Below are 11,207 nucleotides of genomic sequence, written 5' to 3'. Positions count from 1 at the left end.
CTTTTTGGAGGCACTCAGGGCTATGAGTTTTCCTCTTAGGACTGCCTTCATTGTGTCCCATAAGTTTGGGTATGTTGTGGCTTCATTTTCATTAAACTCTAAAATGTCTTTAATTTCTTTCTCTATTTCATTCTTGATCAAGGTATCATTGAGTAGACTGTTGCTCAGTTTCCATGTGAGTGTTGGCTTGCTGTTATTGAAAATGAGCCTTAGTCCATGGTGATCAGATAGGATGCATGGGATAATTTCAATATTTTTGTATCTGTGGAGGCCTGCTTTGTGACTGATTATATGGTCAGTTTTGGGGGCGGTATCATGTGGTGCTAAGAAGAAGGTATGTCCTTTTTTTTAGGGTAAAATGTTCTGTAGATATCTATTAAATCCATTTGTTTCATAACTTCTGTTAGTGACCATGTGTCTCTGTTTAGTTTCTGTTTGCAGAATCTGTCCATCGATAAAAGTGTGGTTTTGAAGTCCCCCACTATTATTGTGTGAGGTGCAATGTGTACTTTGAGCTTTACTAAAGTTTCTTTAATGAGTGTGGCTGCCCTTGCATTTGGAGCATAGATATTCAGAATTGAGAGTTCATCTTGGTAGATTTTACCTTTGATGAGTATGAAGTGCCCCTCATTGTCTTTTTTGATAACTTTGGGTTGGACTTCTTTTAGGTTTGTTAAAAGATTACTTTCTTGCTTTTTCTAGGGTGTAGTTTCCATCCTACATTGTGTTGGTTTTTCCCTTTATTATCCTTTGAAGGGCTGGATTCGTGGAAAGATACTGTGTGAATTTGGTTTTATCATGGAATACTTTGATTTCTCCATCTATGGTAATTGAGAGTTTTGCTGGGTATAATAGCCTGGGCTGGCATTTGTGTTCTCTTAGTGTCTGTATAACATCTGTCCAGGATCTTCTGGCTTTCATAGTCTTTGGCGAGAAGTCTGGTGTAATTCTAATAGTCCTGCCTTTATATGTTACTTGATATTTTTCCCTTACTTCTTTTAATATTCTATCTTTTTTCAGTGCATTTGTTGTTCTGATTATTATGTGTCAGGAGGAATTTCTTTTCTGGTCCAGTCTATTTGGAGTTCTGTAAGCCTCTTGTATGTTCATAGACATAGACATAGTCCTTAGGTTTGGGAAGTTTTCTTCTATAATTTTGTTGAAGATATTTGCTGGCCCTTTAAGTTGAAAATCTTCATTCTCATCTACTCCTATTATCTGTAGGCTTGGTCTTCTCATTGTGTCCTAGATTTCCTGGATGTTTTGAGTTAGGACCTTTTTGCATTTTGCATTTTCTTTGATTGTTGTGCCCATGTTCTCTATGGAATCTTCTGCACTTGAGATTCTCTCTTCCATCTCTTGTATTCTGTTGCTGATGCTCACATCTATAGTTCCTTATTTCTTTCCTAGGGTTTCTATCTCCAGAGTTGTCTCACTTTGGGTTTTCTTTATTATTTCTACTTCCCTTTTTAGGTCTTGGATAGTTTTGTTCAATTCCATCACCTGTTTGTTTGTGTTTTCCTGTAATTCTTTAAGGGATTTTTGTGTTTCTTCTTTAAGAACTTCTACCTGTTTAGTAGTGTTCTCTTGTATTTCTTTAAGTGAGTTATTAATGCCCTTATTAAAGTCCTCTACCAGCATCATGAGATATGATTTTAAATCCAAACCTTGTTTTTTGGGTGCGTTGGTGTATCCAGGACTGGCTTATGTGGGAGTGCTGGTGGGTTTTGATGATGGTGAGCCTTCTTGGTTTCTGTTCGTAAGATTCTTATGTTTGCCTACTGCCATCTGGTTATCTCTGGTGTTAGTTGTTATAGTTGTCTCTGGCTGGAGCTTGTTCTTCCTGTGATTCTGTTAGCCTTTGTCAGAAGTCCTGGGAGTCCAGCTCTCTCCTGAGTCTCAGTGTTCAGAGTACTCTCTGTGTGCAAGCTCTCCTCTTGCATAGAAGGTGCACAGAGATCTGGTGTCCAGACCTGCTTCCTGGCTGACGATGAAGGCCTGAAACAGGGCCTGTCCCAGAAGATGTGTTGCCTCTACACTCTGTGCATTCAACCTGTGTGGACTGGTCTCTGAGTACCTGGGTCACAAGATGGCTCCCTCACCTGCTCTGGTGGTCAGAGCCTTCCTAGGCGGCTACTTCTTTTCTGTTGGGGAAGGTGTCCAGATGTCTGGAGCCCTAAACGGGGTCTTTCCCAGAAGCTGTGTTGCTTCTGCAGTTTGCACTCTTTCTTGTTCAGACTGGTCTCTGAGGGATCTGGGACACAAGATCAATTTTATTCTTCTTTAAGGCATATTGTTCCATTGTATATAAGTATGATGTTTCCCTTAAAAGGTTTAAAGTTTTAAATTTTATTTCCTTTACTTTTGAGATCATAATGTAATCACATTATATTTGTCCTTTCCTGTCTACTCTCCAAACCCTCTCATATGCCAGTCTTTTCTCTCCCAAATCCATGGCCTCTTTTTCCCCATTAATTGTTGTTACATACACATATGTGTATGTTTAAATTAAAGTATCTTTCATCTATTCTTTGATAGTTATATTGGGTACATTTAGTCTAATTTTATAAATGGGTTGGGCATATAAGGTCTTTTTAACATTGAGGTATGTTCTGTCTGTTCTAGTTTCAATGGTAATTTTCATCATGCTATTAAACTTTATCCAAAACTTTTTAATTCATTGATTATGGTGGCTATGTAGTTTCTGTCCTTAAGTCTTTTTTGAAAAATTATTTTCAGATGTATATTTTAATTTATGTATATGTGTATATTGTTGGTGTGTGTGTGTGCATCATTTTACAGAGGACTGGTGCTGACAGAACTGGAATAATGGATGTGAGCCACCAAGTGGGTAGTGGGATCCTTGGTCTTGGGCAAGAGCAACAGAGTTCTTAACCTTGGAGACATCTCTCCAGCCTCATGTACTTGGGTCTTAATTATACCTATTTATATATTAATATAATTTATATTATATTATCTTAATTATAGCTTAATTATACTTATTGGTTTGGAAGACTTGATCTAATCTTCCATTCATGAAATCAATCCATTCTGCTCATGGTACATGGCTTTATTTTGTTCCTAAATTTAATTTGCAATAATTTTATTGAGAACTTGTTTATTTATGTTCATCAGAAATATTGGTCTACTGTATTATTTGAACGTTATCATCTGGATTTGGTATGAGGACAAAGCTGGATTTGTAGGATGAACATAGTAGTGTGCCTTCTCTATTTTATGGAAGTAGTTTGAAGAACATTGGTGTTAGCGTTTCTTTGAATGTTTGGTAGAATTTACATGAATCCATCTGATCTTTAGTTTCTTTGTTGGGAGATTTTGTATAACTGCTTACATTTCACTAATTGCTGTTAAAACTTATTTTTTTCTGCCTTTTAAATTTATTTGATAATTTTCAAGTGGTCTCCAATGATTCTTTGTATTTCAATGACATCTATAGCACCCATCCCCTTTTAATTACTAATTTTATTAATTTGGGTCTTCTTTTTCCATTTTGTTACTTTGGATATAAGCTTGTCCATTTTATATATTGTTTTGTTTTTTTAAGAATCATTCTTACATCTATCTAAAACATTGTTCTTTTAATATCCATTTCAATATTTCTGCCCTGATCTTTGCTATTCATTGCTATGTATTGCTTTTGGTTTTGAATTGTTCTCTCTTTTTTTTTTTTGGAACTTGTTAGGTTACTTGTTTGATTTATTTTTTATGGTGAGCACTTATGAACTTTTTTTCTTAGAAGTACCTCAGGATTTCTGCTGGGTTTCTGATTCCATTTTCATTTGAATATAGGGAATTTAGTATTTTCTTTCTGATTTTATCAACGACCTAGTAGTCATTTAAAAGTGTATTATTTTAGGTTCTGTGTCTTTTTATAGATTTTTTGGTTACTGATCACTGCTATTCATTTACTATAATCTTATAACATATGAGATGATTTTGACTTACTTTTCTTTATGAAGACTTGATTCATGCCAAGATTGTGGTCCATTTTAGAGAAAGTTCCATTGGCTCCTGAGAAAAATATGTATCCTGTCTTTTTGTATGGAATATTTTATATATTTCTGTTAAGTATAATTGATCTATGGTGTAACATAACTCTTTGGGTATTGTTTTTGTTGTTGATGATGATAATGATGATAATTTTAGCTTAGATGCATTAAACAAAGATGAGAGGGGGCTAATAAAAAACACCCACTGTTGTTACATTAACACAGATCTGATCTTTTATGCCCATTAGTGTTTGTTTTATGAAATTGGGAGCACCAATGAACAAGGAAGCAAAATTAAACAAAAAAGAGAGAAAAGATGGGGAGTAAGAATATTATGGAGGGGAAGATAAATGAGAAAAAGATTTTCCAATAATGAAAAGTTAGATTAATGTAAGAACAAGAATAGTAATACTGCAAGAACATAAAAATCAGTGAGGTAATCTCAAAATACTTCTAAATGTGATTTTTTTAGATAAAGAAGGAAATATCAGGGCAAAAAGGACCAAAATATGCCAAGGAAAGTGAAAGAGAAAGGAAGAAAGAAAAGTAGAAGGAAGGAAAGGAGGGAGAGAGAGAAGGAAGGAGAGAGGGAAGGAAGGAGGAAGGAAAGGAAAGAGGGAGGGAAGAAAGGAAGGAAGGAGGGAGAGAGGGAAGGAAGGAAGGAAGGAAAGAGGGAGAGAGGAATGGGAGAAAGAGGGAAAGAAGGAAGGAGAGAGGGAGGGAGGAATGAGGGAGAGAGGGAAAGAAGGAAGGAGAGAGGGAAGAAGGAATGAGGGAGAGAGGGAAAGAAGGAAGGAAGGAGGGAGGGAGGAAAGGAAGGAAGAAAGGAAGGAGGAAGGGAGAGAGATAAAGAAGGAAGAAGGGAAGGAAGGAATGAAAGGAGAAAAGTTACTTTGCAGTAGTTGCTTCTTGTGTCTTCAACTGTTAAAGAATAGGGGTTGGAAAGATGACTGAGCATCTAAGATTACTTGATGCCTTTAAGAGGACCCAGGTGTAGTTCCTGATACACACATAATAGCTTACAAAACTTTTAAGATTGGAGAATGTTAATTATATGTCTAGAGAAGAGGAGCCAGTTTAATTTATAGAATCTTCCTTCCATTAGTTTTTGCAGTTCCTGAACTTTATTGGTCAAGTGTCTGATATCTTGCTAACACCTATCACGGGTTGGCCTCTGCTATCCGTACTTGACCTTGCTTTCTGTTGTCTGGGCAGATTTCTGTTTCACTCTCCTGAGAGTCTCCAGCTCATACTCCTTGGGTATCTGCTGCAGATCATGACTGTCTCCCAACTGTGTCTGGAGTATGGGAAGCTACCACAGCACTGAGATCAGTACATTCAAAAACCTTATCTTTATACTTCAAAGACCTCCTCCTTGTTAATCATGCCACTGGAGGGATACAGTCCTGGGTATCATTGCTGCAGACCCTCTGGGTCCTTTTGTCTGCGTGGACGGGTCTCTGGGTGCAGGTGGGCAAGGAGTGGGCAAATGACAGACAGATGCACACAGGAGATTGTGTAGAATCTGAATGTATTGTCACAAAATGAACACCAGTCTTATATAGTACAGAAAATAAAAGGGGTAGGAAGTCACAGCAGGCAAAGTACATTGAAGTTACCTGACACAAAACAAAGGAATGACTTCAAAAGAACTTACAGGGACCAGGTAAATGTTTACAATAAAGATAAAGCAGTCCTGCCTAGGGTTAGTTTAATGACAGGTAAGGATTTCACACCCTTAGTCAGAATTTTGGCTACTCCTTTGAGCCTTGTGAAGGCTAGCACCAGGGGGTTCTGCTCTTAGCAGACCTTCTCATGAATAACAACCCCCCTCCATTTCCTAGGCTTTAGTAAATTCTTGTATCTTGGCTGTTCTTTTAAGTATCTGTGTAGAATCTCCATTTGTCAGAAGATTTCACCAACTTGCTTCTAATATGCAATGTAGCCTGTACTGAAGATTTCTATCTCAGCGGGATTCCCTGGCTCTTTCATGGTTTCCCTTGTTTGGGTGAGATTGGCTACTGTTATTAGTAAATACTCTGCAGACCAGCCCTGAGCTGCTGGCTCCGTCTTTTGTAATGCTTAATTAATTTCACTGTCTTTACCAAGCTCCTCAGCTTCAAGCATTTTCTAGGACATTGGAACATTAGCAAAGGCTCTGGCTATGTCAGAATTCAATCTTAAAAGACACTTATAATAAAATAATACTAAAAGAGAGCACATGGATCCATACACTAGAGTAACTCGGGGATAGAGTGTGAGTATATGGGTTATGAGAACGCCAAAGCTCCAGGAGGTGAGCCTCTTGAGTGCTCCCAGGCTTCTCAACCTGTCAAGCAGACTTCACTGGAGTGTGCATGGCATATCATATACTCCCTTGGAACTTCAGAGTTCTCAGACTGTCCAGCGATGAAAGACAGGTGACTCCACAATTTGATCCACTTGCTGACCATCCACATGCTGTTCAGAGCCATCAAAATCTGAGCAATCCTCAGTTAATGAGATCTGTTTCCAACCACCAAAACCAGGACTCTCTCTCTCACTGTGTACAGCCCAGCCTGTTCTACCCTCCTACTGTACTCAGAGTCTCATCAACATCTGCCCTGATTGCTCTCCACAACTGCCTCTGTGGGCTTTCCCTTTCCCAAGCCAAACTGTGGTTCCTTGACCCGTGGTTATTTATAATTCTCAGGCCCTTTGGGTAAATGTTTAATAGCAGTTTCCTGACCTGTGGTTATTTGCAATTCTCAGGAATTCTGGGTAACTCTTTAATGTTTTCTCTCTAAAGATGGTGGCAGGCCTCTGTCGTCTGAGCCATGGTATGGCAAAATGGTATTCTCTTCACCACTTAGGCATCTGCTGGCAGATCGATGACTTTCAAAATCCAGCGACTAGCTTTGAACATAATGAGGGCTGTGGCTTGTCCGGAGGGCAGGACTGACTCCCACTCTTACCTTATGGAAGCGACTTCTGAGTACTCTTTCCTTCTAGGGAGCCCAAGGCTGAGTCTGCATCCTGCTGGATTCTCTGCTCAGTCCTGCTTCATCATCTCTGCTTTTTTCCCCTTTGTGGGTTTCTAAAGCTTTAATCCATTTCTATCTCGGGCATAGTCTGTTTTGCCTATTCAGACAGTCTCCTTCACTGGCTCCCAAGAGCAGTCTCTAGTGTGTTATCTTACCCAGAACACTTCCCATTCAATAATTGAAGAGAATGAAGGAATTTTGGATCCAAAAATATCTGAGAACTATTGTATAATGCTCATCAGTTTTTTTTTTAGCTAATGTACATCTTAATTTTAATATCAAAGACAATTTTGCAAAATAAACAGGTTTAATGTCACATCTCCCTTTAAACTGTTTATCTATTCATTATCATCATTTAAATAATATGTGAATATTATAACCACTCAATATTTTTCAAATGAAGAAGAGGAGGAAAGGAAGAAAGGGCAGAAAAGACCAATTAAAGGGAACTAAGTTAACTGCCACTGTGTACTGTGTAATTGCTATTATGTGCCAAGATATTTTTATACTTGTCATTACACAAGATTGCTTTGTAGCTAAATAATCTAGGAAATATTGCCATAGAATTTTACAGGTGAGAGTTGAGAACTGTTAAATGGCTTGTTTTATATTAGATTTACACATGATTAAAGTGTGAACAAAAACCACTGAAAAATTATTTTACAGCACATTACATTATTCTTCTTTCCCTTTCTTCCTCTGACCTCTCCCCTATGTTCCCCTTGCTCTTTCAAAGTGATGAATATACATGTGTATAAATATATGTAAATATATTCCTAAATATTACCTATCTAGTTTGTGCAATATTACTTTATTTCAGGACTGAGAATTCGGTATTGCATAACCAATTGATGTGCTCATTCCTAGGGAAGATTATTTCTCTTAGTACTCCTTGGTTCCCTGTGTTATTAGTGTAGAGTTGAGGCCCCATGGCTTCTCTCCATCCACTTTACTTGTCAATTGTTGTCTCTTGTTTGGTTGTCATGTTTGGATTGACATGTTAGTCATATTTTATGGTTATACCTTCTGATATTTCTAGTAAACACAATGTCACAGCAAACTCCCTGGTCCTCTGGCTCTTATCATCCTTCTGTTCAATCTTCTGCAATGTCCCCTGAGTCTCAGGTGCAGGAGTGTATATCCACTGGGACAGTTTCCCAAGTCTGCATTTTTGTTGGCTGTGTTGTTGTTGTTGGTTTTGTTGTTGTTGTTGTTTTGTAGTTGTCTCTTTCTTTGATGAGGGATGAGGACTACTCTTATTTGTGTGTATGAGGACAAATATTTAGACTGTAGTTGGGGATTATGGTGTTTAGTAAAATGGTAGTTGTAGGTTTTCCTCCATGATCCATGACTTTACTTGCCCCTCATAGTTGGCTGGATCTTCTGTACCAGACCTGATTTCCCTCTTGTTGAATGGGTCCTAAGTCCAATGAGAGAGCTGTTGGTTACTGCCAAGGTATGCGTGCCACTACTGCACCCTTAGGGTTATTATACTGTGCTTGGCATTGCAGTTCTGTTCTTCATGTGTAAAAATATTCTTTTAAATATTTATTTATATTATTTTATACACATGTATGCTTGTTTATCTGTATGTGCATTAAATTGTGCAGGTTCCCCTGGAGGCCAGAAGAGGGCATTATATCTGCTCTAGAATTGGAAGTGGGAACTGGAATGAGAGTTATCTGATATGGGCATTAGGAATTGAACTCAGGTTTTCAGCAAGAGCAGCAGATAATCTGAAGTCTCTCCCCCGTGCCCCCCACTGAGCCATCTCTCCGAATCCCAAAGTATTGAACTCTCCTATAGCTGTTTGTTTTCTTGTTACTCATGGGGTTGGGGCTGCACAAGAACAGTTAAGTAGCTGTGATAGAGATCTTAAATATCTGTGAAGTTCTAAAACATTTACTCCCCGACTCTTTACATAAAAGGATGCCAAGTCCCTCTCTAACACCTTGTTTTTCCCGTGGTTTAATTTAATTGAAATCAATAGGAGGAAGACCATAGTGAATTGTATTCTCTCATTTCTCTGCATGAAGTTCTTTACCATGTATCCAGGGGAATGAAAAGTTGAGTAAGTGAACGTTTCCCTAGTTCACTTTTAACTTGGGTAAATAGGTATTAAAATTACCTGCAAGAATAAATTTAGATTAATCAAATTACTAATTCTATAAGGCCTGGCACTTATAGAAAGATATGGCTGTGCTTTTGGCAGGAAGCTACACCTTTCCAAGGCTTCTTCTCTGGGACATTTCTTTGACACATAGTGCTTTGCTCCTTCATGGAGACCTTCTTCTGCCACTATTCACTAACCTTGACACCAAAACTAACAGATCAGCCTCTCATCAAGTGAAGCCAGTCAGTCTGTCTCTGGAGAACTTAAGGAGATGAGATCTCTGAGATCAGCCAGAGGATTCAGAATTTTCTAATGCTAATATTTTGAGCCATGAATGTGCTTTGTTAGTTTCAAATTAAATGCTCCTTTTCATTTTCTGCATGTATGATTTCTACCTGGGTCCTGAATGTTGTATGCCTTTTTCTTAAAAAAGTAAACCTAAAAAAACACACAAAAATAATGTTGAAATTTCTCATAAACTGCTTTCTGACTCGTGTTGTTAAATTGTGAATAACATTCCATTTCTTTTATAATATAGTATATATGGTGTGCATGGATCTGCAGAACTCTGGCCAGGCCTGGCAGACCAAAGAATTGCAGCTCTCCTAGGGGGAGCCAGAGCAAAGAGCAAGGTGGGCTGCCAGGCCTTTTATGCAACTGCTACTGCCCCCGGGGTTTGTGGCCAAAGTGGGGCCACAGAGCAGGAAGTGACTGTGGCAGGTTCAAACTGCTGCCAGTGATGAAATCTTTAGAAGAGAATACTCGTCTCTAGAGTGTTACAGCTCGATAAGATAGACACTCTCAGATGATCTTTAGTGAAGTAACTCAGGCACTTTATTCTTTGTGGATAGGGTCCTATAAACATTTTGGGGTGGGTTGGGATCTAAAGCCAGATGCTTTTTTTGGCTTGGTCAGAGATGTTAGAGATGCCTCATCTGCATGTGGAAGGGCTTCATGTGTTATCCCTCAGGCAGAGGGATGGGTGCAAGTTTGAAGCCAATTTGGGCTACATAATGTTTCAAGTAAGGCTGGGATACACATTGAAGCTACACCAGATTTCCAGAGTAAAGTAACTGGGCCCACAAGATGCTCAACAAATAAGAGGACTGGTTGCCAACCCCAAGACTTAGAGTCTGATCTGATTTCTATGGCCCATGTAGTCAGGGGAATAAATCAACTCGTACAGACTCTCCTTAAATGTACACAATCAGAGTGGCATTCACATGCCAATAACACACACACACACACATACCACAGAATAAAATTTTAATTTAAAAATGAAATGAGTCAAATGAAATAAATATCAGCTTTTAAGACATACATTCATTGCTGTGCTTTTGTTTTAAAGCAAGAGTGAGCCACAACATCCTTAAGATTGTTTATCGGAATTGGGTTATCTGAGGTGGGACCGTCCACCTTTAACTATGGGTAACACCATTCTATGGTCTGAGTTTTTGGACTGAATTAGAGAGAGAGAGAGAGACAGAGAGAGAGAGAGAGAGAGAGAGACAGAGGGACAGAGACAGAGACAGAGAAAGACAGAGAGAGAGACAGAGACAGAGAGAAACAGAGACAGAGAGACAGAGAGAAGTGAATGGAAGCTGCTGTCTCTCCTTGCTTTCTCACTATGGATTCAGTGTGACCAGCTGTCTCACACTGCTGTCATCAGGTAAGACTGTAACCCCTAGAACTGCAACCCACAAATCAATCCTTCCTCTATCTGCTTTTGTCAGGAATTTGATCACAGAAACATGACAACTAACTAATGCAATATGTGAAATATTTGTCATTTTTCAAGTTAGTTACAGGAATAAAATAGTAGAAGCAATAACATTAAAAAAGATACAAAAATTCTATGATTAGTGCTATATTTTCTATATATTATATTCTATATATATGCAGAATATATACAGAATCTACACAGTAATATATTCTATATATTTCTGTTTATTCGTGGAAAGTAATGTACATTTAAAATTATTGATAAATATGGAGCGAGCAGGGTCGGCTGACACTCGCCAGCTACCCACAACACCCGCCACAGGATCTTAAGACTTCTGG

The sequence above is a fragment of the Mus caroli genome, chromosome 1 (assembly GCF_900094665.2).
Source record: "Mus caroli chromosome 1, CAROLI_EIJ_v1.1, whole genome shotgun sequence".
In the NCBI taxonomy this organism is placed as follows: Eukaryota; Metazoa; Chordata; class Mammalia; order Rodentia; family Muridae; genus Mus; species Mus caroli.
This window is presented reverse-complemented; position numbering follows the sequence as displayed.